This window comes from Mus caroli, chromosome 5, assembly GCF_900094665.2.
Source record: "Mus caroli chromosome 5, CAROLI_EIJ_v1.1, whole genome shotgun sequence".
NCBI lineage: Eukaryota > Metazoa > Chordata > Mammalia > Rodentia > Muridae > Mus > Mus caroli.
Window position 1 is genome coordinate 12,704,191 of NC_034574.1, and position 17,925 is coordinate 12,722,115.

The 17,925-nt window shown below is 37.4% G+C and overlaps 1 pseudogene; it reads left to right on the plus strand.

Annotated features, from left to right (window-relative positions):
• The first annotated feature begins 10,321 nt into the window (after positions 1-10,321).
• Positions 10,322-11,459, plus strand: LOC110294140 (annotated as a pseudogene).
• Positions 11,460-17,925: the final 6,466 nt, after the last annotated feature.

Here is a 17,925-nt window from a genome sequence, read left to right on the forward strand (position 1 = left end):
CAATCATTGTTCTAGAGCTGTTGAGGATATAAAAACACTCAGAAAAGAATACAAAATAAATCAGGAAGGCCGGAGCCATATGCCTCAGTTTTACTTGCAATACAGCATCAATGATAACGACCCAGCAGATATAATGACCTTCCATGTCTTCCTGGGAAATAGGTTTTTTTTTTCTTCTTTTTATTAGGTATTTTCTTCATTGACATTTCCAATGCTATCCCAAAAGTCCCCCATACCCTCCCGCCCCCCCGCAGGCCCCTACCAACCCATTACCAGTTCTTGGGCCTGGCATTCCCCTGTACTGAGGCATATAGAGTTTGCAAGAGCAATGGGCCTCTCTTTCTTTTGATGGCCAACAAGGCCATTTTCTGATACATATGCAGCTAAGGACATGAGCTCTGGAGGGTCCTGGTTAGTTCATATTGTTGTTTGACCTATAGGATTGAAGACCCCTCTAGCTCCTTGGGTACTTTCTCTAGCTCCTCCATTGGGGGACCTATGATCCATCCAGTAGTTGACTCTGAGCATGCACTTCTGTGTTTGCTAGGCCCCAGCATAGCCTCTCGAGAGACAGTATATCTGGGTCCTTTCAGCAAAATCTTGCTAGTGTATGCAATGGTGTTAATGTTTGAGGCTGATTATGGGATGAATCCCCAGGTATGGCAGTCTCTAGATGGCCCATCCTTTCCTCTCAGCTCCAAACTTTGTCTCTGTAACTCCTTCCATGGGTGTTTTGTTCCCAATTCGAAGAAGGGGAAAAGTGTCCACACTTGGTCTTCGTTCTTCTTGAGTTTCATGTGCTTTGCAAATTGTATCTTGTATCTTGTGTATTCTAAGTTTCTGGGCTAATATCCACTTAACAGTGAATACATATCATTTAAGTTCTTTTGTGATTGGGTTACCTCACTCAGGGTGATGCCCTCCAGGTCCAATCATTTGCCTAGGAATTTCATAAATTCATTCTTTTTAATAGCTGAGTAGTACTCCATTGTGTAAATGTACCATAATTTCTGTATCCATTCCTCTGTTGAGTGGCATCTGGGTTCTTTCCAGCTTCTGGCAATTATAAATAAGGCTGCTATGAACATAGTGGAGCAGGTGTCCTTCTTACTCATTGGAACATCTTCTGGATATATGCCCAGGAGAGGTATTGCGGGATCCTTCAGTAGTATTATGTCCAATTTTCTGAGGAACTTCCAGACTGATTTCCAGAGTGGTTGTACAAGCTTACAGTCACACCAAAAATGGAGATATATTCCTCTTTCTCCACATCCTTGCCAGTATCTGCTGACACATGCATTTTTGACCTTAGCCATTCTGAATGGTGTGAGGTGGAATCTCAGGGTTGTTTTGATTTACATTTCCCTGATGATTAAGGATGCTGAACATTTTTTCAGGTGCTTCTCAGTATTCCTCCGGTGATAATTCTTTGTTTAGCTCTGAACCCCATTTTTAATGGAGTTATTTGATTTTCTAGAGTCCACCCTCTTGAGTTCTTTATATATATTCATATTAGTCCCCTATCTGATTTAAGATAAGTAAAGATCCTTTCCTATTCTGTTGGTGGCCTTTTTGTCTTATTGATGGTGTATTTTGCCTTACAGAAGCTTTGAAATTTTATAAGGTCCCATTTGTCAATTCTCAATCTTACAGCACAAGCCATTGCTGTTCTATTCAGGAATCTTTCCCCTGTGCACATATCTTCGAGGCTTTTCCCCACTTTCTCTTCTATAAGTTTCAGTGTCTCTGGTTTTATGTGGAGTTCCTTGATCAACTTAGATTTGACCTTAGTACAAGGAGATAGGAATGGATCATTTTGCATTCCTCTATATGATAATCGCCAGTTGTGCCAGCACCAGTTGTTGAAAATACTGTCCTTTTTCTACTGGATTGTTTTAGCTCCCTTGTCAAAGATCAAGTGACCATAGGTGTGTGGGTTCATTTCTGGGTCTTCAATTCTATTTCATTGGTCTAGTTGTCTGTCCCTATACCAGTACCATGCAGTTTTTATCACAATTCCTCTGTAGTACTGCTTTAGGTCATGCATGGTGATTCCACCAGAGGTTCTTTTATCNTTGAGAAGAGTTTTTGCTATCCTAGGTTTTTTGTTATTCCAGATGAATTTGCAGATTGNNCTTTCTAATTNGTTGAAGAATTGANTTGGAATTTTGATGGGGATTGCATTGAATCTGTAGATTGCTTTTGGCAAGATAGCCATTTTTACAATGTTGATCCTGCCAATCCATGAGCATGGGAGATCTTTCTATCTTCTGAGATCTTCTTTCATTTCTTTCTTTAGAGACTTGAAGTTCTTATCATACAGATTTTTCACTTCCTGAGTTACAGTCACGCTAAGATATTTTATATTATTTGTGACTATTGTGAAAGGTGTTGTTTCCCTAATTTCTTTCTTAGCCTGTTTACCCTTTGTGTATTGAAAGGCCACTGATGTGTTTGAGTTTTATTATATCCAGCTACTGCACTGAAGCTTAGAGTAGATTTAAGGGATATTTTTCTACATAAAAGTATATTTATTTTCATTGAAGTTTTATATATTATGTATAGTTATGGTTATACAGGTGAATATAAATGCACATTCTAAAATAATGATTGGGTGTAGTAATATTAAGTCATAAGAATGAATAAATAAGAGGAAATGTAGAGTCATAATTTCAGTCTATCATGTACATGGAAATCACTAATTAGTCAGCAGGCTCTAAGTCCTGAATTACATGCCACTTTGATAAAAAAGAGTTTATGCTTAGAAAGGTAAGCCTATTTAAGCATCCTTCTTGGTTGTTACTTATTAATTCAGTGATTATTTGAGGGGTGGTTATTTATTTAGAACCTCCATTAAGGCACACAATGTTTCCAAACTTGTGTTGTCGGTAACATTCAATTGATTAATCATGAGCAGATAAATAGCAATATAGGACATTATGAAAAGATATATACAAAACTTTTCTGAAATTTAAAAAATAAATAAAAGTGGAAGATTTTCCACTGCTCTCATAATATTAGAAAGTGCTATTCCAATTGCTAAGAAAAACAATCAGTAGCTCTAGGTAGCCATAAAACTTGTGAAGGACTACACAATGAAAAGGTTAATAATATACCCACAATGTTGAACCAGCCTTCCAGGTTAAACACCAGTCTAGGGGTTAAACACCAGCTGTCTAATTGGTATCAAGGCTCACTGAAGAGAATGGAACCCTTTTCATATAAGTCTAGCCAACACCCTATGACAGAAAAGGTTCTAAATCCTAAAGTGAGACTACTATTTCCATTTATCTATATAGTTCTCCCTCATCACCATAGAAGCTAAAGATGTTTTTGTTGTTGTTATTGTTGTTGTTGTTTTGTTTTTTGCATCAGATGTAAGCTACTCCAAATATACACGACTGGTCAACTGCAGAAAATAACAGCCTGTAAAGTGCCTGGCTCCATCTGGGAGATCTACACAAAACTACTAAACCTTAGTCTCGGGGAACATTGTAGAAGAAAGTGGGAAAAGACTAAAAAGCCAGAGGACAAGCATACCTGCTGCTCCGGATGCTGCACCTATGAATTTGTGACAATATGTCCACCTAAAGACCTACATTTATGCACATGGGAAATTTTACAATTTTCCAACCCTAAAAAGCATTTTGGAAAACTAATGGTTTCTAGAAAGGAAGATTAGAGGTTACCAAGCATAAGTGGTCAGTCTGAAATCTGTACATATGTTTGCATACTAGCAGCACTGAGTAAAGTCAGTAAAACACACATACATGTATGCATGTATGTAATATAGAGATAAATGCAGATGCAGATACAGGTACAGATATAGATACAGACAGATATAGATTTGAAAAGGTTGTCAATTTGGGAGGGAGTGTGGGGACACAGGAAGAGTTAGAAGATAGGGAGGAAGCAAAAAAAGGATGTAATCCCAGAACTCTTGTATGAAAATCTTACAAGACAGGTAAAACTTTAAATAAAAATATATAATTTCAAAACAGTATTTTCCATTGAAAGCATTTTTAATTCAGATACATTACTCTTATGAAGTCTCTATGCATAAAAATAGAACCACAGAGATTTCTTTTGCCTTACAACATATTGTAGTATTATTGATCCCAAAGCATAAGTCAGCGACTTGCTTTATAGTTTGACATAAAGAGAAAAACAGACTTGATATATTTTAATTCTTATCTAATGTGTAATATTGGCTAAAAGCGATTGGTGGGATTAAAAATCATTTGAACATGCTCGTCATGATCATAACCTTTCTGGCAGCATGCTGTTTTTTAATGTTCTTGGCAGAATAAAAATGAAACAATCTGTCCTATAGTAACAGGTTCTGAGCCCAGGAATGCATAATACTTCACTGTCTGGAGAGGTCTCACTGCTGTGAAAGCTTTCACCATGGATCTGGCCACATACCCAACCCTGTTTCTACCTCTGCCCTAGCTGGAAAACTAGTTAGTAATAATAGCATTGCGGATCTCCCATGGATACCAAGGAAATTCCTAAACTCTGTGATCAGAATATTCTCTCTGCTATGACTACTGAACTATACTAAAGTAACTCTAGATGACTAACACTTCTCAAAACAAGCGCAAAGACAGATAAGATTACAAAGGTGGGGATTTGTCACTGCAGAGTTGCTGACTGGAGGTGAGCCCACATCCTGTGTGAAGCCTCCAGTCTTGGATCATTTGCTTGCAAGTCTGAGAAGCCAGCAGTGCATACACACGCACTCACATGCACACACAAACACAAGCACACACACACACATACATTTCAGTAAATACATGATACTTGTAAAGAAAATGTGTTATGAAAAGAAAAGTATTACTACGACATGCAAAACTAAAACAGAAGGAAACAGGTAAAGATGAAAGAAGATGGATGATGATGGACAACCTTCTCCTTTAAAGCATTACTTCAAGTCTACACATGAAGAGTACAAAATGCTAAATAGAATGTAGAGGCTAATTGAAAGCTAGGGGCAGTATTTGGGAGTTTTATTTTTCTTAGGAAATGAAAAGTGTAATAAAAAAATTAGCACAAAGAAAAACTCTGTACATGTCCTAAGCCCCTAGTGCACATGGTGCCCCAGGATAGAAGGTCAGAGCATGTGATGAGATTGGCAAACTGAGGCCTAACAGATTCAGTTCAGTGAGGCAGTTTATTCTGCTCTTCTCCCTATGGGCTCTCAGGCAAAACACAAAGTAAATGTTCCTAGAGACATGAGCCATCCAGATTTTCCAGAAACCCTCTCTGAAAACCCATCCTTCAGTGAGATACAGGCATAAGCCATCTGGCTATTGATATTGGTGCCTGTGAGATCTGGTTCTACATTAATATAAATGACATTTTCTAAACCCAGAAGTTTGAAATCTATATTTAAATGTTATGATAATAAAAATAAATAATATAATTAAAATGGCAACATTTGAATTGATATTTTAAGGACACTGTAGCCTAGACAGGCTTCAAACTGAGTAATTCTTTTTCAACTTCTCTAGTGCTAGAATTATAGTTGAATTGATTTTAATATTATATATACCAAATGATAGTATTTATAAGCTGTAATGTGGGTTTTTTTCAGAAAATATTAAAAAAAAATGAAGCACAGAGATAAAAAAAAACAAGAAAAACCAAATATAGGACAATGTAAAATTAACTGCACACATATCATTACATTTCAAGTCTCAAGCAGAAGAACAGCTGGAAGGTACAGAAACATATTTCAAAAGAAATTCCAAAACTCACAAAAGTAATCAAGTCACAGATGTAAATGTACTATGGAACTCGGTTCAGATACACTGGCAAGATGAATACAGTAGAAAATGATAGTCTATCAAGAAGTCAAGAATGTAGTTAAATTATAATTTCAAACAGTAAAAGAATGAATTTAAAAAGGAAAGGCAAAATCAGGAATGTTGGAACTAGTGAAACTAGTTAAAACAAAACCTTCCTGGTCTGGGAAAAGAGGCCCATGGAGAGCAGTGGCAAACATTGTGCCTACTGGTGATAATTAGAAAGCTTTCCCTTGATATTAAAACTTTTTTTTTAAAGAATCATCTCTTCCCTACACATCTAAGAATCATTTACAGAAGTCCTGGACGTGAGTTAAACAAGAAAAATGCAAAATGTTATAGGTAGTGGTAAAAGTCTATAAGTATTTTTTTAAAACTAGCACAATATAAAAGTCCTAAATAATTCACAGGTAAAACAAAAAAACTACAAACTATAATGCCATATTCCATATGCAAGAATTATTATTTGTGTTTTTACAAGTTACCCTAAAAATAATATAACTTGTGAACAAAATAAAATTAAACCCTAGAGAACATCTAAGTGATAGATATACAAGCCTTTCACCAAAAAATACAAATAACACTTAAAGAGGACCAAGGATTCATATTAATATATAATGTATATATAATATTAACATTCAGAATATTGGTCACCATATTGAATTTTTAAATTTATTTTATTTTCCCATTCTATATTGACATTTCTCGTACGTGTTGACAATCTAATATGCACTATGCTCTTAATTGCCACTGGATGGTAGATAATTGTGGCTAGAGACAAGGCAACTGCTTTGTGGTATTTAAGATCTGTAGTGTAAGAGATAGATAGTAAAGTGTAGACACATAGTGAATCACTAATCAGAGTTTGAGATTAAATATAGACCATTGAAATTAACATATTAAAGAGATAATAGAGAAATTCCATTTAAAATGGACCCTCAAGGGATTTAATGGAGTGAGTTTAGATTGATACCCTAAGTGGAAAAGGTGCAGAACTGAATTAAGAGTGTTCTGGAAGCGGATTAGTAAAGCCTTTGTGTCTGTGAAACTAAAGGAGGAGATTGGTGACAGGACAGGACCTGGTGATCAACCCACTTTGATATTAGGTGACTGGCTGATAAACCATGTGAAAGGCTTGCTGGGAAAATGGTGAATTTTGGCTCCTAGTTAGGGACTGTAAGTAGTACAGGAAGCAATAAGAGTAACTGGAGTGAGAATCCTGATAACCTTTCCATCCTGAGCATGGAAAGATGCCCTTGGCTTCAGATCTTCTTGGGAAACAGATTTGAACCCCACACTTATAATGGTAAGTAGAATTCACATTGGTTGGGAATGGCATGATGTTAATATTCTATCCTAAATACGCTTGGAAGAAGAGCCATCTACCTCAGCAGTAAAGAAAAATGCTCCCAGCTCATGAGTCAGAACTTGAGTCCTCTCAGCATACAATATTATACACATATCTGCATCTCTATCTTTAGGAATATTTTCCTTTAATCTCTACTCACTATGGAACAGTAACCTATCTCATGTATGCAAGTTTTATGGATGCCAAATGGATACATATTAAGATTTACCAAGACACTAATGTATATCAGGTGAAGTACTTGATATCTCACCCACATACTCAATATTCTTATCTTGGGGATAAACTGTTTTAAGTCTATTAGTTCATATGCTGAAACCACAGATGGAGTTAAATTCTAGGTCTGCATAATTCTGGTGGCCACATTCTCTTCATACTTTTATCATTTCCATGTTTTGTTTCCCCTCTCCTGTGATTTACACAATGATGGGTTTCCCCTGAGTTATGTTTCCTGGCTTTTGACTGTGAATCTTAGCCATAGCCAGATTTCATAGTTTCATCTTTTGGCTTCATAATCTCCTGGTGTTGTTTGCTTATTAGCCTCAAGTGTCTCCCCCAGTGCTCCAGAAACTAAAATTCTTTCTTTCATATATTTTTGATATGGCTAACAAAATGTTGGCACTGTGCACTGTTTGAAATCTACTCTAGATATATGCTGCTTCTTTCCTTATCCCTGTGTCTATAACCACTGCAATGCCTACCAGCTGTTTCTCTGTCTAGCATTCTATGACATGTGCCTTCTCCTATGTGACAAGGGGTGGGACATCGTGAAACCATCTTACTTTTGTTGCAGAGCTTGCCTTCCATAGAAATTTGCACTCTGGCTAACTACATAAATTTAAGAGTAGTCTCTAAATTTTAAAAAGCGTGACATACCGTGCTTTAGCTTACTTCAGTAACAAATGAGCATCCATCCTTAAAATGAAAACCAAGTGCAGAGAGATGGCCAGCTCAGCTCCTTTTTTCTTGTGCCCAGATTTGTGCATTTTTTGACAACAGAACAATTGTCTTTATTCAACTAACTGGGTCATATTTGTCCTGCCAGAGAGGAATGTTAGAATAGTGTTAATTTTTTAAATATGGTAAAGAGAAAATTTAACCTTCATCTAAAAAAAATTAAATTAGTGGAAACCATCAGAGTAAATCTGGTGAATATATCCTCAACTGTTATCATTCAGTTTAGAAATGAGAGAGTGACACTGAGAGAACTTATCTGCACTTAATGTGCAATGCTTCCACTCAAGCTAAACCCCTAAGCCTCACATTTGATTAGAAACATCAGGCTACTGTAAGTTAGAAGACCAAATGCATTCTTTGCTGGAAAATGGAAGGAGTGGCCCCTGTCCCAGATAGGTCAGCCAAGAGCTAGAGGGTGGAGGAGAGTGGAACAAGAATCAAAATTTATTAAACCATATTGTATGCATTTAAAAAGCATATTTTATGTTATTTCTTCCAGGTAGAAAGAAGAAAAATCTGCTAACAATTTACACTGCTTATTTTTGTCCCTCCAAGAAAGGGTGTCTGTTAATTTGAAGTAATAATGGGTACTTGAAGTTTTTCATTATTTTGTAACTTATTTTGAATAAATACACTTTTAAACTTAGATTGTAATAGGGTCCTGTTTCTTCTTTGCATATGTGTGCAAATTTCACCGTCCAGCCACTGCAGATGTATAAAACTAGAAATCGCTATGTTCCAAGACCCTGAGTCACTTTCCAGTCTGACTTTCCCTTGTGGCTCTGTGGAGTGAGGACTGCTTAACCTTAAACTATGGTAGATGGACAGAGAAAGTGCTAAGCCCAGGTACTCCTCAGAAGAGCATCTGTGGTTAGTAAACTAGGACAACATTAGACTGCTTCTTACTTTTACAAACTAAAAAGCAGCATTTTTCTTGTAGTTCACTTTTAGGCTGTCCAATAAACATTGCTTAAGAGGGGAAAATAGCACAGGGAATGTTGAGACTGCTCCTTGAAGCCTGGCTTGGGTGGCTGATTCAGAACTTTTCAGCATGTCTGGTTTCCCCAAGGTTACTGGCTTTGATTAGGCTCTGGTAGAGCTGAAAATATTCTGTCTCAGTAGATTCGGAACACTGTTTTGGACTGAGAAGTTGATGCACAGTATTTCTTCCCAAAGCACTTCTTCTCAAAAGTCACATTCAACTCAACTTGGCCAGTCATCAGGCTCTCGGAGCAAAGTTGCTTCCATTCCATAGTCAGCTGGTCCAGAACAAATCATTGAAGTTCTGAACAGAACCTCTCTTTCCTAACATTGAAAGATGATGCCAAGGTTCAGAATGAGGCTCTCTTGTGGACATACCCGTAGATCTCCCAGCTGAACTAGCTTTCCCTGGCTCTGCACCTGGCCCACAATCCTTATTCTTTTTTTTTTTTTTTTTCTTTCTTTTGAATGGTGATTCAGGTGATATGAGTTCTACAGAAACAAAACCAGTCCATGGAAGCAATGAAACTTGTTTGTGGCTAGGCTACATTAAGTATGAACAAATGGAAATAAAGTGCTTATGAACAAATGGAAGTAAAGGGTGTTTAATCATCTAATTTCATCGATTATAGTGCATTAGGCTGGGTGCTGTCATATTTTGAAAAGATGTAGTAGCAATGCTAGTGTTCGATTAAGGGACATCAGAGAATATGAGTAATATATCTGTGACATTAAAAACATTTAGGGAAACACATAGTCACATATGATAATATTTTACAATGTCAGATACAAGTGTAGAGATAGAGTATACTAAGATGTATAGTTTAAAAAATATTTTGAATTCCTAGCCTCATTTCTTAGTAGGTAATACCTTTTCAGGATGTCTTCTTTTAATTATATTTCTGTGCTTATGTTCCATTTTGTTCTAGCATAAATTATTTAACAGAAATGGCAGTTTCGCCAGGCGGTGGTGGCGCATGCCTTTAATCTTAGCACTCTGGAGGCAGAGGCAGGGGGATTTCTGAATTCGAGGCCAGGCTGGTCTACAGAATGAGTCAGGACACCCAGGGCTACACAGAGAAACCCTGTCTCAAAAAAAAATAGCAGTTTCCACGAGGTAAACAAGATCAGCTTAAAGTAAAAAGTTAAAATCCTACTCTGAGGGTTCCCATATTGAACTCCAGTTGGAAGAGGCGAGTATGCGGAGGGCCATGAGCTGAAGTAAGCAGCGCAGCTGAAGAAGCTGTTTATTGGTGGTCTGAGTTTGGAACCCACAGATGGTAGCTTGAGAGAACATTCTGAGAAATGGGGCACACTTACAGACTGTGTGGTAATGAGAGAGCCCCAAACAAAATGTTTCAGAGGCTTTGGTTTTGTGATCTACTCTTGTGTTGAAGAGGTGGATGCTGCATTGTGTGCTCGGCCACACAAGGTTGATGGGTGTGTGGTGGAACCAAAGAACTGTTTCTAGAGAGGATTTTGTAAAGCCTGGTGCCCATTTAACGGTTAAGAAATTTTTTGTTGGTGATATTAAAGAGGATACGAAAGAATATAATCTGAGAGACTACTTTGAAAAGTATGGCAAGATTGAAATCATAGAGGTTATGGAAGACAGGCAGAGTGGGAAAAAGAGAGGATTTGCTTTTGTAACTTTTGATGATCATGACACAGTTGATAAAATTGTTGTTCAGAAATACCACACTATTAATGGGCATAATTGTGAAGTGTAAGAGGCCCTTTCTAAATAAGAAATGCAGTCTGCTGGATCACGGAGAGGTTGTGGAAGTGGATCTAGCAATTTTATGGGACACAGGGGAAACTTTGGAGGTGGTAAAGGAAGCTTAGATTGTGGAGGTAACTTTGGAGGAAGAGGAGGCTATGGTGGTGGAGAAGGTGGCAGCAGAGGTAGTTTGGGAGGTGGTGATGGTGGATATAATGGATTTGGAGGTGATGGTGGCAGCTATGGTGGTGGTCCTAGTTGCAGTAGTAGAGGAGGTTATCGCAGTGGTGGACTGAGATATGGAAACCAAGGCGGTGGATATGGTGGTGGAGGAGGAGGATATGATGGGTACAATGAAGGAGGAAATTTGGGTGGAGTTAATTATGGTAGTGTTGAGAACTATGACTTTGGAAATTATAGTGGACAGCAACAATCAAATTATGGATCCATGAAGGGGGGCAGTTTTTGTGGAAGAAGCTCAGGCAGTCCCTATGGTGGCAGCTGTGAATCTGGAGGTGGAATTGGGAGATATGGTAGCAGACACGGCTACCATATCTTAGCAGGAGAGAGTGAGGTGTTGTCAGGAAAGCTGCAGATTACGTTGAGACAGTTGCCCCAAATACATTAGAGGAATTGTAAAATTCTGCCACAGAAGGAACGATGATCCATAATCCTAATAGTTACTGCAGCTTAAACAGGAAACCCTTCTAGTTCAGAACTGTCACTGCCACAGTTTGCAAAAAGTACAACTATTGATTAATGCAATGTAGTGTCAATTAGATGTCCATTCCTGAGGTCTTTTATCTCTTGTAGTTTTGTCTTTTTCTTTTCATTACATCAGGTATATTGCCCTGTAAATTGTGGTAGTGGTACCAGGAATAAAAAATTAAGGAATTTTTGAACTTTAAAAAAAAAAACAAAAAAACAAAAAAACAAAAAAAACAAAACAAAACAAAAAAAAAAAAAACAGCCTACTCTGAGATAATGAAGAGAGAGAGGAAAAAAAAAGAAGGGTTCAGGGTGTTTAGATCTCCTAGGATCAAACACTGGCTGTGACTTGACACTGATACATAGAGACAAGACTAAACTGCCACACTGGGTGCCTTAACATTCAAGTGAAACAAAAGTGTTGATTGTGTTTGATATGTAAAACTTAATCATTCTTAGTGCTATTGTGTATGTATAGTTTACTTCTTCCAGCTGCCATATGTTGGAACCTTGATCCTCAAGTGGCAGTGCTAAGAAAGGGTAGATGCATTGTGACATAGTGTTTGAGCAAAGCTCAGTTTTTGGATGTCGAAACTCTCAGCAGGAATCTCGCATCGATTTTGCAAGATGAGCATCTTCTAGTGTTCCAGTTCTGTGTCTATTTAGTCTTTTCTTCTTCCATGTTCTTCATTCATGCTGCCATCCATTATGCGTTGATACTTGTACAGAGGTACTTTCCAGTGGCTGAATAAATAATAATGTCCAGCTTCCAAGTTTTTAATCTAAACAACTTTTCTTTATAGAGAATCCAGCCTCAGGGATAGTTTATAACCATGAAAAAACTACTAAGACATTTTGGCCACGTCAAATTTTCGTATGAAGAAATTCATTTTAAAATGGCTTTTGGACCTTAAAGACAAAGACAGTTTTTGTCTTTGCTCACTGATAAACAGTGCTAAAACGATAAAGTGAATCAGATCAGTGATCGGTTGTATATTAAAGTGACCATAGTTAAATGCCAAGGCAGATGAAAAAAGTCAGCACAAATCATGCTCTTAATGTATCCAGCTACATTTCCCTGTAAGACTGAGTATTTTTCACTATTCTGCTAGACCTGGCAATGTGATTTGTAGGCTTAGATTTTTCAAAATTAAGTTTAATAAGTAAGGGTTTGAAAAATCTTTGACCCCCCCCCCCCTTTCAAGCCTACTATCCAATGGTAGAGGGGAAAGATGGTAAATAGGACAAGGGGATGTGGACCTGTTTAGAAGTATTTCTTTGGAGGTGATTCCAATCTCCATTTTTCAGGATACCAGCAAGTCCAGTTCAAAAGAGTCCACAAACACAAATCAGCAATATTGGCACATTCTTGCAAAACCCGCTGGGCCTCCACAGAATTTGCAAGAATTAGCTGGAGCCATCAGGATGAGCTGGAATGCCAGGACTTCTGTGCAGAGGCTCTCTCAATAAAGTGAAGGTCAATGAAGAAGCAAGCCAAATGAAGATCTGCACTGCCAGCTCGGCAAGCACCCTATCACTCATTACCTGTTGAGTTTCACACTCTGTCCAAACATCACATGTCCTCCCACAGGGTCTTGCCTCAGCAAAATACCACTTGAGTCTGCATCACGTGAGACAGCCAGAAACGTCCACGTCAGAGAATTGTCTTAGTTAATGGATCAATAACAAATAAGCAAGAACTGAAAATGCTGTGTACTGATTGGGTGATTCCATGTACTGCTTTTGGAACTCTTCCAATATCCTATAAATAGCATCAGATGCTGTACATAGAAGAACTGATGGCACAGGTTGCATTGGCAACAGCCAAAAATCTATCAGGGATGAAGTGAAACTATTCTAGATCAGTCATTTCCAGCTAGTGCCCAGGCTGCTCATGCAGCACAGGGATGAGCTGATGTGGTTAGGGGACTAATGCACTAACTCCAGACTAGGCTGGAGCCTGAGGAATTGTGGGCTGACCTTAAGGTATACTTGCTGTTTCCAGCCACCAAATTCAGGTCAGCACGGTAATCTCCAAACTAACAGAATAAGGAAATCAAATTGTAATTAACCTTTGTGAATACTATTATATCATTAGTGTGAAAAGAGGGAATACGTGGAAGTTGGAAATTATTTGATGGAAGAGATGACATAGTAGACACATTAACAAAGTCAAACCAATATTGTCATCTACTCTGTCTACTTCGACAGTACATGAAACAGGATAAGCTTCAGATTATTACTGCCCAGGTGACCGTCCAATCTGGGAGTTATTTGAGGTCACCTGGCTTTGTCTTTGAGTTTATTTTTGAAACTGGCAGAGCAAGGGCTTAACGTAAATTAGCAACTGAACACTATTAGCTTCCAAGATTCAACCAGATTTTATCTGGCAAGACGTCTCTGTCCTATTCTCATAGTGAACAAGAAAAAAAAAATGTCCTAGGAAATCCTGCCAGTGTGGGGGGATAGATGATTCTCAATAGTGTAGTCTCAAATCTGGGCATTGGGTGCGGCATCTTCCTTTGTATATGTCCCCATTTTCAGAAGCATTGTTAGGATAAAAAAGCCTGGCTTCCATGTAATACTAACTTGAAATCAAGAAGAAAGTTTTGTTTTTGTTTTTATTGAAGTGGCCTACAGTGCCAACATTTCTGATTTGTTATGTATTTGAACACCAGCCAATGATCACATTTTTCTAGGTGAGGGGGGGTAAAGCTTTTACTGGTGTAAGAATAAAGAATTCTTCCTGTGTATCAAAGCAATAAAAATATGAGGCAAAATAACACCCCATTTAAACTATTTAATCCACACCAACCTGGATAAACCTAAACATGTCAACTCTTTTCTAAGATACCCATTATACACAGAATAAGCTTGATCCACAAATTACCTTTCAGACAGTTCTAATTTCTAATCACTTACCCAATTCAAATTCTTGTAAAGACATGTTAACTTTGTAGAACATTTTAATTACTGTTTAGTTTGATTGTGTGAAAATGATTTTTGAAGAGTGAAGACATTAACTGAAATTCTCTAATTTGTAAAAGCATTATAGAATAATAAGAAGCAATGTACATAACACAATGGCTTTTTTATGGCCTCAAATATGCAAAAATTGCATTCTCATTATACTGATAAAAACCTTCTCTTGTTACTCAAAAATTTTTCTCAGTAAATATCAGTATAATGCATATTTGTTGAGCATGGAAATATAGTGTATTCCTTTTGACCTGGGAGGTGCATGGCTTAGGAACTTCCCCACTATAGCAATTGCATGTGTCAGTTGGTCAGAATATATTGACCATCTGTCATCTTTTCCATTTCTCTTTGGCACTACCTGCTGGAACACTCAGGGTGCCTTTTAGTATTGAAATTATCTTCCCATTATGATCTGCTCAAGTCAGAGTGTTTCTCATTACTAGAGTGCATAACTGTTAAATCTATCACTCCTCCTGTCAGGGTTTGTCTGACAGAGCATGCCTGAGCAGGGTGATGTGAGCTTAGTGGGCAAAAATGGCAGCAGCATATCAGAGTTGCCCATTGCTACCAGTAAGTTTAAATAAAAAAAGAAAATTGGTACAACATTAAGAAACTTAGAAAAGAATGCCCAACTGAGAACAAGTTTGCATTGACCTATGAGCGTCCTTGAATCACTACAAACAAAGTTTTAATAAATAAAATACATGAAAATATTCCAGGAAGTGGGCAGATTCTATTTATGGGATTTGGTCATCACCATGGATACATCCTTAACAATGATGTTGATATTTCATTGTTAGCATTGCTCAAGGAAAACATTCCAAGAAGAATCCAGAACAACTGCAGGAGCCGTCTTTTGTCCACTCCACCACATGCCCATTCTATTTTAATTATTCTTTTTCAGTATCCTCTAATACTAGAAGATTAGCAGTTTAAAAATATTTTTCTCAACCATATTTAGAACCCAACATAACTAGATGGATGATGTCTAAAATATCATAATATTACTCCTCTCACTGAAAGATAATGAAAACAATCAACTAATACTACAATACAGATGAAATACGCTCATAAACTATTGCTTCTTCATTCACAATCCACCAAGTATTAAGGTGATAATGTCGATGCTACATGCCACAGGGAACTTGAAGATCTTGTGTTGCTGTTGGAACTGTGAAAATCCACTGTACGGGTCCTGCTCCTTAAGACTCTCTCTGAGATCCAATATTAAGTTCCATAAAATACCGTAAAAAGATAATAAAAGTTTATCGCCATGTTATGGTGATGAATGCAGATCATTTTTTGTTTTTGTATTTCATTTTCACATATATTTTCATAATAAAAATATGTATATTCACAAGCATCTATATACCTCCAAATAACAATAAGATTGTTACCTGCCAATGTCTCTATACTAGATTAAATTACAAATTCTGCAACTATATTACCTATATTTACAACCAAGTCCTGACATTTTCTGGTTATATGAGATTAGGAAAGTTTACCTTAAATAGGATTTTTTGGCCTACAGATTCCTATAGGTGGATGGGCTTCTTTCTCTCATAGGGTCTTTTTGTCTTTTTATTTTATTATATTTTCAGGTAAGTGCATATTGTACATTGAACATAAGGCTCAATGTGAGTGCTTAATCGATTGTCTGCATCATCTGTTTCCTTCTGTCTTTTGATATCAGCACGATGTATCAGGTAAGTACTCAAATAGTGACTTGAAGGATATTTACTTCATCAGCATTTTCTGCTTTGCCTAAATATGACGTTTCCTCTCCTACAATGCTTTACCTAATATCTTTATTTTTGAAATCTACTTCAAAGAGCTAAGTCCCTAGTCACAATGTATTAATTAGCCATATGCACTTGCTGTGTTTTAGCAGACGACTTTTTATATTTTATCTAAATAATCTCATTATTTATAGCTTATTTTATTGTCTTTCCCCTCATCTCCTTCATTTCTTTCAGCTCCATGTGTTCTGAGTATGAGAAAAAAAACCAAAAACCAAAGAACTGTGTTTCATACATATTTGGGGAGTTAATTAGAAGAATGCACAGCCATGCCTTTTGACAATGCCTTCAACTCAGCTCCTGTATTTTCTCTACTGTACATTGTTGCCATATTTTTATCTTGTAGTTAAAGTAGTTTGATGGGGATCCCATCCATTTTGGAATACTACTTTCTTCATCATCAGTTTTCTGAAAGGAAATCTATATGGTGTATGGTCTTGGACAAGAGCAGACTGTAGAGCATTCTTGTTTGATTGCAAGAAATTGTAGTACCATTCTAACAATGTATGAAAAAACCTTACCCACCCAAAATGAATACAATCTTCTAGTAAAAATATGGAGAACTATTAGAACATGCACCAGGTGATACTAACACTGCAACCACGAGGAAATGTTTCTCCATGAAACCAGTATAATATAGAGGAGCCAGACTGTTCTGCACTTGTGCCCATGAACAGGTCTGACACACTGGATCTCATAATAGCTACTTTCAATAGAGATCCTGCTGATTACACTGCTCTCAAACACTGGTGACTAAGCACATGGTGGGTGATGAGACATAAATCCCTCAGGGTAATTTGTTGCCTAGAAAGATCCTAGAACAAGCCCTGGAAAATGGCCAGTGGCCAGGTGCTTTCTCTTCTGATGCTGCCTGGAAGTGTCCATTAACAAAAAGGCTGGAGTAAAGAAACTGAGAAACACATGCAGACTCCCAGATAGCTGGCTGACATTTTCAGACAGCACACATTAGGGAACGTGTCCTGCCATTATGCATGAGGCTGTGGAATTTGCACATTAATATTAGTGAATCCTCATCTGAACCCACAGGCTGAATGAGACGGGCAGATATCATGGCTATCTCCCGGTAATGAAGAAGATCTATTGTCATGTCTGCTTAACTCAGGACACATAATTGCAGTATACATGTAGTGTACCTTAACTTAGACATGCTTTTGAATAACTGGGTTTATTGTACATTTCAAAATACATTCCTCCAGCTATCACTCATTTTGACCACAGTCATGTAAACTGTAGACTTCAGTCTTCACTTGCCTGAAGATACATACAGGTAAGTACCTTGGGATGGCTCTATTTCAGGGGATCAAGAAACCCATTCACAACACTTTAGGAACTCCCAAAACATAAGCCTTTGTGAATGAGTCTGGACTGCTGCTTTTCCTTCTTGTCTACTATGGCCCCAAGCAAAGCAACGATAGCCACCCAGTCTTTCTGTCTATCACACACATGTTGATTTTGCTTAAGTGTTATAAATTTACTTCTGAATAAATCACTAATTATCATATTCCTTAGATATGATTTCATAACATGTTAATAAAACAGATTCTATGAAACAGGTATGTGTTTGGGTTTTACCTTGACTGTATCTGT